The sequence below is a fragment of the Myiozetetes cayanensis genome, unplaced genomic scaffold (assembly GCF_022539395.1).
Source record: "Myiozetetes cayanensis isolate MyiCay16 unplaced genomic scaffold, myiCay2020 scf12, whole genome shotgun sequence".
Lineage (NCBI taxonomy): Eukaryota > Metazoa > Chordata > Aves > Passeriformes > Tyrannidae > Myiozetetes > Myiozetetes cayanensis.
Genome location: NW_026086826.1, coordinates 4539753 through 4551668, shown reverse-complemented (window position 1 = coordinate 4551668; position 11916 = coordinate 4539753). Strand labels below are relative to the sequence as shown.

General features: G+C 49.1%; 1 protein-coding gene across 1 annotated transcript in view; it reads left to right on the top strand.

The window, feature by feature from the left end:
- The first annotated feature begins 6320 nt into the window (after positions 1 to 6320).
- Positions 6321 to 11916, top strand: part of TESK2 (testis associated actin remodelling kinase 2) — a 75813-nt gene continuing 70217 nt past the window's right edge. Inside the window, exon 1 of the mRNA XM_050306934.1 lies at positions 6321 to 6454. The gene's annotated coding sequence lies outside the window, so the exon portion shown is untranslated. The remainder of the gene's footprint in view (positions 6455 to 11916) is intronic.

Here is an 11916-nt window from a genome sequence, read left to right as displayed (position 1 = left end):
GGAGCAAAAGCAAGGGGCACTTTTAACATCCCACTGGAACACAGCCACTTTCTCACGAAACAAGGAAAAATACTCCCCTTGGAGGTCAGGCAGCAGTCCCCCATGTCCATCTAGGTGACAGGGGCTCTTGATTTGCTCAGGGGGTAGGGACCCTGGGCTGTTCTCGAGTAGGACCGAAAACACCCTTGCAAAGCCATGCAGAGTCTAGACCAGGCAGGTCTTGGTAGCAGCAAGAGTCGAGGACTTAGAATTAACCTCTGAAAGAAAGTTTTCTGCTGAAAAACCACAACATTGACTTCTGCCACTGTCACTCCTCTCTCTTGGCAGTGGCTTTATTTAGCTCCTGTCCTTTCGTTTCTGGCTGGCGGCCAAATCACAGAGCAGACCAGAGATGATGATGTTGATTATGTTAATTTAATAGGAAGAAGCAGATCATAGAAAATAAGTGAGTGGGAAACAGTGGCAGCAGAAGATCTGAGGGGAAATAAGGGCATAAGTAGGTGGGAGGGAGGTGTTGACTCTGGGAAAGACAGCTCAGTGCTTGGGCTGTGTCCCCCAGCCCAGGGTACGATATGGGATGTGTCCCCCTGAGTGAGCAGAGCAGGGGTGCAGCTTTGGCCCCACTGCCACCGTAATCTGCAGCCCTGCTCAATCAGAAGAGTGATCACCTGCCTCACCAGCCCAGAGGTGAATGGTTGCAGCAGTGGGAGGCCTGGGCAGAGTGATGGCAGCTGTGGGAATGTGGGTGGTTCACCTGGGCTCTGGGCTTATGCAAATCATTCCATTTCTTGTGCTTCCTCTCTGCCCTCCGCCCTTTGCCAGGGGCACCGGGAGTGCTGCTGGTGCACATCCCACCCTGGTCTTGCAGAGAGCCCAGCAGACCCCCATTTGCCCCCCTACCACCTTGGAAACCTGCTTTTCCATGAGGATTGACCATGATTAGTGTTGGTCTTGGGATAGACAGACCCAGGTATCACCAGATGGCTGCTCTCATCCTCCAAAACCACTTCCTTCCAGGATGAGGAGAGAGGCTGCTCTCAAAGGGAGATGACTTGGCTCTTGAAGGGATTTTCAATTCTCAAGGGAGCTGGAAGCCAACTGACTGGAGCAGAACAGGTAATCATTGAGTGAGTCATTCCTCCCTCCCAAAGCTGAAACATTAAACCATTTTTTTTTACAACAGCCAAATTAAATCCCACAAGTCAGAGCCAAGGAAGGAGAATTTATCAAAGAGCAGAAGATGCCACTGAGGGACTTGCAGGCAGACAGAGGGAGCATTTGCTCAGCAGCCTGGGCTATTACATCTCCTCCATCTCTCCTCCAATGTGAAAAGCACTGCCATTCATCTATTTTTAATAACAATGACGCAGGCAGTGAACTTGACTTCAAAGCTGGGAGTTCGTCTTCTTTCCCCTTCATATCAGTCCTGACTCATCTTCCTTTCCAAGAGCTGTCCACGTCTTTGTAACCCAGTGAAGGAAGAAAGGAAGAACAAAACTGAAAAAAAAAAAAAAAAGAAAGAAAAAAAAAAGAAGTGGATCAGACAGCAAAGCATCAGAGTCAGAGAACCATTCTGGGAGAGGGATAAAAACCACTGGGACTTCACTGGCTCAGGGAGCCAGGGAAAATGAAGGGTCTGGGAGACCTGAGTGTACCTGGGGGGCTGGCTGATTGGGGAGTGTGATCTCTCAGGCAGCCAAGCAGGGATCCAGAAGCATCTGGATGGCTTGTAGGTCTTGAAGCTCTTGCAGAAAGGGCTGGAGGAAGCAGGGGCAGAGCTGAGGGTGCCCAAGCCTGGGGTGGCTGGGAAGGACGAGCTGAAGAGCTCTGTGGGGACAGAGGTCTCCGATTTCAGTGCACAAAAGGGCTCTGCAGTGTTGTAACTGCAGAGATAAGGGCAGCAAGTGTGAGGAGTGTAACCAGAGGAGGACAGGCTGCTGTGCAGCCTGGGGAGGAAAAAGCTGTGCTTTCATCCCAGAGAGGAGTTGGCTTAGCTGGGGAGTGAGGACAGGCAATGCAGGAACCCTTTTGGACCTTGGCATGGGGAAGGAGAGGTGGGACTGATGACCCAAGGGCTGGAACGTGGTCTGAGGGGCTCTCCCCAGGGATGGAGCTCCCCATGCAGGGTGACACAGGGGTCAGTCCTAGCTCATTCTCCCGGTGCTTGCACAGCCTCATGGCTGGGAGAATCTCAGAGCAGGTTGGAGTGAGCCAGCCAGCTCTGTGCCACCCCATGCCCATGGGAGCACCAGGAGCTTGGCCACAGCCACGTCACAGCGCTGTTTCACGGTGGACAGGGTCTGAATTGAAGCCAAGGCAGCAGATGGGCACGATGAAGCAGGCAGGGGAGCACGAGGCTGCGGCACCGGTCCCAGCACAGCAGCTGCCAATTTGGGCATCTCCATCTGCCCCAGAACAAGCCCTCTCTGGTTGCCAAGGCAGGGTGTGTGGTGCCGTGCCAGCCTCCTGCCTGGGCTCTGCCCAGTCTCCTGGAAGAGGAACGTGGAAGATGCTCTGACATTCCCGTGGTTGCCAGGTCCCCTGTGGGAGGTGTGTGGTGCTGTGTTTGGACTGACATGGCTGTGAACACAAGGACATGCTGGTGGTGAGACAGAATGGTTAACCCACTTCTTCATCAGCAGGCAGGTACATCCTTGTCCAGGGGATGTCCTCCTCGCTGCCAGGAGCATGGGCATGGCATGACAAGGAGCAGGGGGTCCAAGCACAGCTCCCACTGTGTCTTCCCCTGCTCAGAGTGGTGGGAAATGCCCTCTCACCCATGAGCAAACTTCTCCCTGTTCTGCACAGGCCACCTGCAAGGATGGCTGAGGGAGGCACGGCTGAGAGGTTGTAGCTTCCTCCACAGGGGAACCCATTATGATGCTTTTCAAAATCTAGGGCATTCGGTGCTTGACTGAAAGCCTAAAGGGATCATTTTTCATGGCTGTTCTGTTAAATGTCCATCTGGGACAGGGGCCAGAAAAGGCACTACGTAGGCATTAGACCAGGGTAGATTCCTTGCATTCCCACTGGGATCCTGTCCTCTGTCTCCCATGGCATGACTCCAGATCTCCACTGGGTTAAATCAGAGCAGAATTTGACCAATCCTATGCAAAGATGTTTTTCCTTGACAGGTTTCATTACATAAAGATTTTAATAGGTTAAATGACTAAAATGCCCAATCTCATCACAGTACTGTGAGGTCAAACCACTGTCTTGGTTCCTTGGGAGGGGAGAGAGACAGTCCCTGTTGTGTGACACTAATTTTGGAGCCCACAGAACTTCTCTGTCAGGGAAATCACCTGCTCTGATCAGCGGAACCAAATTTGTGTGCATACATTGCAGCAGCTTTCTCCTTGGGAAGGAGAAATCTCCCAAACTTCTCTCCTCCAGGGCATTTCCAAAGCCCAGAGGAAGGGAATTCCCCATCCTGCCAGCTCTCACCCAACTTGTCTCGTGTCTATTTTTATTGCCAGCCGTGGGTGAACCCTCGAGTGCTCCTTTGCCAAACCGGTTACATTTAAAAAGCCAGAGTGATCTGTCTGGGGGGAGAGAGTGGGTCTGAGAGCAGAGAGGAGCAAACCACAAGCCACAGAGCTGCTTTTTGGAGTGGCTGACTTTGCATGGGACAGCCTGGAGGCACCTGGGGCAGAGGGGGAAACCCGCCGTGAGCGCAGCTTCCCGCGGCATTTACGGGCTGTCGTTCACCGAGTGACATCTGCGAGAGTTTGGCTTTGATGAGTCTCACTGATGAGTCTTCTAATTGGGGTTGTTCACTTCCCTCTCTCTGGGAAACAGAGGAAGGCTCCCAAAGCCACTCTTCTGCAGATTTTGAGTCTGCAGATTTGCTCCCGGTGCTTCTCCCACCTGCCAGGGGGGGACAGGGGGGCTTTCTGGGGTGAAGCTCTGCTGTGATGTGTGTGAGCACACACCGGCAAACCCCTGCTTTTCTGCTTTCCAAAGGTGGGATTTGCCGTTGAGACAAAGCCATAGGAGGGGTCACAAGATGATCTTATTTTCCTCTCAAAGCAGGGCTCGCTGATGACACACGTTACAGGGCCTCATGAGGTGTGACATGAAACGCGGTGTGGGTGTTCCCAGCTGAGATTCAGCTTTACTGAATCACTCTGGAATATTTTAATGATGTTCTTTTGCACCAGCCCGTGGGATAAGTGCTTATTCCTGGGTATTACCAGGAAGGCATTTGCAGGACAAAAGCAGAAATAACATGTATCTTCTTTTGGAAAGTAGAAAAGAAGTAAAATGTATTATGGGGAACAAGGGAAACAATTTATTTGCCTCAGTGCTGGGATCAGCTCCTAAAAAGAGAAATAATAACACCTACCACCAGATGTCATCTTGAAGCCAACTAACAGCTCCCAAACCTGCAGGGACGGGGATACCCAAGGAACAGGGAGATTAATGGAGCAGGCACTGGGTTTTTTAGCAGGGCACAAGGCCACAGGGATCACTGCACCCTGACAGAGTGAAGGACCACGGAGTTGTTCCAGAGCTGGCTTTGTAAAAATCTTTTCTACTTGCTTGGATAAATCTCAGTAAAATGTAAAGCACTGAAATTTAACTTTAAGAACGTAAGCTGTAAAAAAAGAATCTTGCTGAAAAGCCCCATTCTGGAGCTCAGTTCTGGAGTGTCAGAGAGCAGAAGACACTCACAGATCTGGGTAGTTCCATCTGCTTTGTCAATCGTTAAAACATGATGGACACTATAATAATTTTTTAATGGCTTAATTACCAAAGCTTTGCTGAACCCTGTGTTTGAGCTGTCATTAGAATAAGTGTTTGCATGTGGTTGATATTTAACATTCGGGAGTGTGGGAAAATTTCCTGTGAAGGAAATCCAGGTGGAAATTAAAAAACCAAGATTTTCCCCTCTCCCAAAGAACTTTTAATCTGTTACCTGTGCAGAAATGATTATATTTTTTTGTAGTTAAACATACAGAGAAAGTTTCACAGCAGGTTTGGTGGAAATTCCGAGACTAAATTTAATGAAGACACTGAAGAATAGAAATTTTAATCCATCTGTAAGAATACATCTCTACGCAGTATTAGAGGTGGTGTTAATGTTTCCAACATCCAACTCCCTCAAGCACGTTTTGGATCACGCTGAAAAAGATTAGATGCAAAATTAATGGCAAACAATAATGAGAAAACTTACTACTAATATGGCATGGGAAGGCTTAGGGTCCAAGACCCTTTTTAGTTACAACTCTGTTGGTTTGAATTGTTTGGGATTTGGTTATTCCGTCCAAGACAGTGAAGCAAATGGACTTTGTTTGCTGAAGAGTTTCAGTAAAAATAGCTCAGCCTGTGCCAAAGATGAGGTCAGGGGAAAAAATCAGTCTCTAACCGGTGTAAAACAAAACCAACCCCCCTCGCAGCGGTTTAATGAGATGTCCGAGTCCTGCCGCGCTTTGGAAAGCACTCCCGGGATTTGGCGCTGCGTCCCAGCGGGAAGAAAGGCATCTTTTTCTATCCCTGTTACAGGGCTGCCTATACGGGGTAAGTGATAATGTGAGATATAACAGTTCGCACGTGAACGATCCCAGACCTATTTCAGGTTGTCAGCCGAACCCTCAGAGTATGAGAGACACGCTAAGCAGGGAGCGGAGGGAGCGGGCGGGCTGTGCCGTGCTGATCCACACCAGGACCAGAGGGAAGGCTGAGCCCTGTGGGAAACAGCAGTGCGGGGTAATTAGCGCTAATAGCGCCGGGGGCGCCGCCTCGGAGCCCCGCTGTGGTAACGGTAGGGGCGGGTGTTGCCCGGCCGGTGTGAGGGCCGGGGGCGGGACGGGCGGCGGGTCTGAGGGATCCGCTCCCCCATCCCGCTGACAGCCTCGGCCCCGCCGCCATCAGCGCGCGGCCATTGGCTCTGCCGCCCGTCCGTCACCGCCCTCTGCGCTGATTGGCTCATTTTTAACCCGCCCCCGAGGCCTGGCCAATGAGAGCGAGGCGCCCCCGGCAACGCCCCTCTCTTTCCTGCCACTGGTCCCGCTCTCCTCTCGGGAGTTGTTGTCCCTCCTGCGGTTGGTCAGACCGCCTGTCCCTCAAACGTCAACAACCAATCGAAAAGGCGCGCTCACGTGGACTGCCTGCGAGACCCTCCGCCCGTCTCTCGTTTTCCCATTGGCCGATCGGCTCCGTCCATCGCGCTTTACCCGGCGCCGATTGGCTGCGGGAGAGGGGCGGGCTCGCGGCCGCGTCCCGCCCCCGCGCGGTGGGCGGGGCCCGTCCTGAGGGGGCGGGGCGGGGGCGGAGCCGGCGGTGGCGGCCCCGGGTCCCGCAGCCGGGCTGCCGCCTCACATGGGGCCCCCGCGCCGGCCGCAGCGGCGGGGCCGACCCGCGCCGGGGCGCTGAGGGCCGCGGCCACGGCGGGGATGCGGCCACGAGACCCGCGCCGCCCGCGGGCCGTGCCGGCGCCGCCGCCGCCGCTCAGGTAACGGGCGGCGCGGGGGGCGGCGCGGGGCAGGTCCGAGCGGCGCGGGGGCGGTGAGGGCGGAGCGGGGCCGCTGCGGGGAAAGGGGCTCCGTGCCTGCCGGGGGGGTCCCACCGCCTTCCGCGCCGCGCTGAGGGGAGCGGGGCGTCCGGCCGAGCAGGTGCGCGGAGGGGCTGCGGGAACAGGCGGGACCCGCTCCGGGCGCAGGGGCTGCCTTGGGAAGGGTCGCTGTGCCGGAGGTGCCAGGGCTGGGCTCGGGCTTTGCTGTTGAAAAGTCACGCGTTAGTGACGGGCTCGGGTGTTGGGTGTCCGTGCGCACACGAAGGGTGCTGTGTAAATGCTCCTGGTCACTCTTGGTGCCGGTTCCTTCGGGGGTGGGAACTGCACTGGCTTCAAGTCCGGGGGACTTTCCACTTGGGTGTTCTGATAAGTGGCGCCCTGGTAGCTGAAAGCTACGGTTTCGAGAGTGCTGAATTGGGTTTGTAGAGTACTGAGTTAAATTGTATTGAGTTTTGCACCTTTCTGTTTGTCCCGCTAAAAACAGCTACAACTGGTATTTAGGCTAGTTTATGAAAAGCCTTTGTGCTTCAACTAATTTTTTTTTTTTTAATAGAGATCAGAGTTCCAGCATACTTTATTGTCTGCAAAACCAACAGACTTACAGTTCCATGGACCTAATTAGGCAGTGGAATTTACAGCCCAAGATAAGATTTTTTTTATGAGAAACTCTGATATGCCCTGTGGACCAGCCATAAACCTTTCCATTTAGTCACCATCTTTGCAAATCATTGTTGCATGCCAATAAAAATGTCATTTTCTGATCCTTCCAGTGTACAGCTGCAGACATGGCTGAGTACTTCCATTGTCCATTTGGGTTTGTCTTCGTGTAAAGCTTGCATGCAAAACGAGTAGCTTGAACTGCAGGCAGGGCAGAGAGGTGTGTTCCCTGTGCCTGGTGGCAAGTGTGTGCTCTCCTGTGTTTTTGGTTTGGAATTTCTTTAGTGCCCTTTCATTAGGATGACCAGCTGACAGTGGGAGCTGAGCAGGAGACGGGGACAGAGCAGTCCTTGCTCCGGTGCTTAATATTTTTGTGACTGTGGAAGGGCAGAGTTGGACCCGATGAGCTGTTCTGCTGGTATAGGCCTCCTGTAACCTGTTCATGCCCTCCAGTTCTAGATGTTTCCTTTTGCCAGTGTAATTCTTTATGCAAATGCTTTCACAAATCCATGAAAGAAATGCAGGGTTTAAAGGAGGGGACTGTTGCCTCTGTGTCTGCTGCAGAAAAGAATGAAGCTTGTGGTTCACTTGCATCATAGGTTCCCTTTCTGTATTCTTCCTGCAGCAGACAACCACGCATTTGCACAATGGCAAAGCTCTTTATTGTATCCTTACAGCCTGGTATCGTGCAGCCTGGCACAAAAACAAGTGCTTTGCTAGGCAAGATCAAAGAAGGTCAATGTTCATAATTATTTCTTTTTTTTTTTTAAAGCCCATTCTCTCCTTATTAGTTCCCCAATGTCTTCATTTGAAGTTGTGTGTTTATCAGTAAGTCCATCTAATAATCGGCAACTGTATCACACTGGCTCCATCTGTTGTCTGTTGCCGAGCCGTCTCTCTGCCTTAGATTGTAAGCCTCTTTTCGTATGATCCTGTCACTTTTTGTTAAGTTGAACACATTCCTGGTGGTGGCTAAGCCACTTTTTTGGAATGACTGTCCTGCCGGTTGCGCCAGAGAACTGGAACAACTTTGGCAGCCGGGAGTGGGGTGAGTTGAGAGAACTTTGCTTTGGAAGGCTGACCTTGTGCACTCGGGGTCTGTGACTCTCCAGCCGTGTTTCCCGTGGTACCCAGGGAGCTCCAGGTTGATTTGTAAATACCTGCAGACTTCAGTGCCTGCAACGCCCTCGCAGCAAGGGGTTGAGGAAGCCCCGTTCTCGCTTCAAAAACGCGTCAATAGATTAGTGAGGAGTGCGTTGCTGTTCTGTTTGTGCAGCCTGTACCTGAAGTAAACAAGGCCCTGGGTGTTTCACCCTAAGGTGAAACCAGTAACACAGTCTGGTGTTTGCTAAGGGTAGACTACAGAATGTGCCTTAAATATTTGTGGAGATGATACTTTTAGCTGGAAAAACACAAATCCTGACTGCCTTGTGCGATGGTGTACAAGTGTAAGATCGTGTCCAAGAAAGGTCAGTCAGGTAGGAAATTCAGCCTGCTTACTGTGTGTTCATCCCTCTTTCAGGCATTACCATTCCCTTTCCTTGCCTTTGCTCTGCTGGATTGTCTCCCTGGCTGCATTGGAACAACAGAAAGTTGGTTTCCATCTCCTGTGAATCCCCCAGTGCTAATAGAGCTGAGCCCTCAGCTGCAAACCTGGGCCCCAGAGAGGCTGAGGGAGAAATTCCTGGATTATTGAGATGCTACAATACCTGTTGGTATTAGAAGGCTTTGATTCCCTTTGTTTTTGTTGAGAGCTCTGGAAATGTCAGCCTGCTGACACCTGGGAGGCATGAGCAGCTTCTCAGTGTCTTTGCTGAGCTGTTTTGTTAAGCAAACACAATATATTAAAATTATCCATTTGAAGCAGCAGCTGTGTCTTGTAGATGATCTACTTGAGTGATTATTTAACTCTAAGGATGCTCTGTAACTAGGCTAGAGCCTGTCTGCACTGTGGATTGGAGTGACTAAAACCAGGCTGGGGGAGGAATGGATTGTTGCAAGGTCCTTCTGTAGAGGTTTAGTTTTGTGTTGTAATTGGACACCGGAAAACGTTGGCCCTTATACTGTGGGCATAAGGACCAAGTGGTTTTCTGTTTGTTTGTGAGTTTTTAATATTCTCCTCTCAGTTTTACTTGCCTTCTAAATATGCCTATGCCAGAATTTATGCCTGTGCCTGATGAAAATATTTCTAAACCTACAACCTTGGCCCTGAGCTCTGCAGTAGGTTAATGGCAAGTCTCCCTTACTCGTTTCAGACTTGGCTACAGTCACAAAATAAATGACCTGTTTGTTTCAGCTCAGCCTCTTGTGGAGGTTTGTTTGCATTATAAAACCATGATGCAGTTCAGCAGACTTCCAGTTTCTGGAGTGGTGTAGTAGGGCTAATGCAGGTCTCTTCTGAGGAATGCCAGCCCTAATTTGTGGGAAGTTTATGCTCTGACAGTACTGGCTAGAGCTAGGAACTATGCTGAGCAGGGGAGATGAAATTAAAGCAAAAGGTTACCTAAGTGGAAATACAAAATATTGGTATTTTCCTGTTCAAGTGCAGTGTTGTAACTGAGACTACAAAGTGAACTCAAAGACTTGTCCTGTAAAGTAGTCAAAGAAGACTTGCAGGTTCAGGATGAGCTGGGCCCAACATGGGGCAAGTTTTGGTGCTTGAATCTTCCTCAGCTGTAAATATTTGATGTTGTCTTTCTCCCAAGGACAAGGAGCTGAGTTATGGCCAAACCAAGGAACTTTCCCTCTGCTGGGGAAGCAGGTGACAGCAGCTGAGAACAAAACTGTTGAGTGCCTGGTTCTCTTTACCTGTTTGGTTTGATTTCTTGTGTTTCGTTTTCAAACACTTTTTTTTTCCCCCTTGTTTTTATTTTTCTTTTCTCCAGGCTGATGACCTCACAGTCAATTCAGTTTTTGGAAGGTTTTGTTCTTCTCGCTTTTTGAAGCCTTTCTGAAGTTTACACAGGGCTGTGGTGAAGTCTTCCTCCCTTCATGTTGTTATTTTATCCAGTGGCATTTGTCAGTGGAATTCCTTTAATTCCTTCATGTTTTTGCAGTGCTGGCTGTCGAAGCTACATCAGACTACGAGTTTAAATAGTTAACTCTTGGCAAGTGACTTTTGTCAAAGCTTTGGCATCTTGTTCTTCAGAAAACCTTTTCAGATTAATAACATGCATCCAACTGATTTATTGCGCTCCAGGCCGAGTGCCCAGCGACAGCCTTCGGTGTCTAAAAATGGTTGTTGTTGTTAAGGCCATCTTTTAGGAAATTAGGAGTTTGACATTTGAGTGCAAATATGCACATATTTATACAGATCCCGGGGACAGAAAACTGCTTAGCAATGAGTTGGAATATTTTTTTGGAGCGATCTTGTTTTATACCCCTGAGGCATTAAAGGGATGCTGCTTGAATTTGAGGAGCCTTAGCCATTTTTATGTCTGTGAAGTATAAAATGTTAAGAACTGGCTAACAGATGCCACCTGTTAGTTTGACCCTGATGCTTAGGGTATAACTTGATGTGACGTTGTGGGATTTCCATCTTTAAATAATTACAGATTCAGGCATTAGTTTTGAAAGGCAAACCTCTAATTAGCCAAATTAATGCTGATAGTAGCTGTATTTATAGTAATTTCTGCATTAAAAAAAACCAATATATTCGTGCAGCAAAGAAACTGATCTTATAATATTAATATGGAATTTTTTTTTTCTTCAAGGTGTGTTTTGGTCAGGCAAAAAATGAAAATGTGGCAGGGCATGAAACATGCTGAAATTTTACTTTTCAGTAATATAAGAAATTACTGAATAGGGCAGATATACATTTTGAGAGGTGCATTTCTGAATTATTTTTGTCTTGGCAGAGTGGGGTGCACTTTTTTTGTGTAAAGATGTCAGAAAAATTGTGCTGAAAGCTGAGAATTCATTAGGAAATTTTTTTTTAAGTATTTAGTGTCTTTTTATTTTTTAACTGCCTATGGAGAACAACTTAAGAGTTTTTATGCTGAACCTTAGTATGAAAAAATCCCACCCAACAACCTTTTAGTTCACTGGAGTATAGTCAGGATAGTCTTGGATTCTGTTCAGTGCACTTTAATTTACTACCTTGTATGGTTAATTAAAGTACCTCAGACTGACTTGACAGTCAATTAAACCTTGGTTGATTTCATTGAGAATGTGATCATTAGTGTAATTGGCCAAAATGACAGGAGGCCCACTTGGAACTGCACCCACTTGAAATTTTCCTCTAATTCCGTCTATGCAATCCTGGGCAGGGGAAGAGACAAGTGGAGCTCTCTCCTAATAATTTCCAAGAATTTCATGTGGCTGTCTGGAAATAAGGCAACCTCTAACAGGCAAAAATGAAGGAATGGGTTACTTGGGAATCCAGATGGCAAAACCTTTTGGTATTTATACTGCGTGCCAGAGAGATTTTGTTTGTTAAATAGATTGAGAAACTGTGTTGAGACTCCCCTGTGTTAATGGGATCTGGATACTTGAGAGAGTGAGGCTTTTCCTCCTGTTTAATATCACTTATCTAACTCGGTATCTTCTTTCTAGTGAAGGCAACACCATTCTTCCCTGTTTTGTTTTTGCATACATCTTGCTTTGCCTGAGAGCTTCCAGTCTTGAGTTTGCTGGGTTGCAGTGTGGAGGTGTTGTTGTCTCACCAGATGTGTGGGGAGGGCTCTGCAAGCTCCAGGGTGCACTTTCTGTGGTGGAGTGGTGATACCACGGTGTCAGGCTGTGCA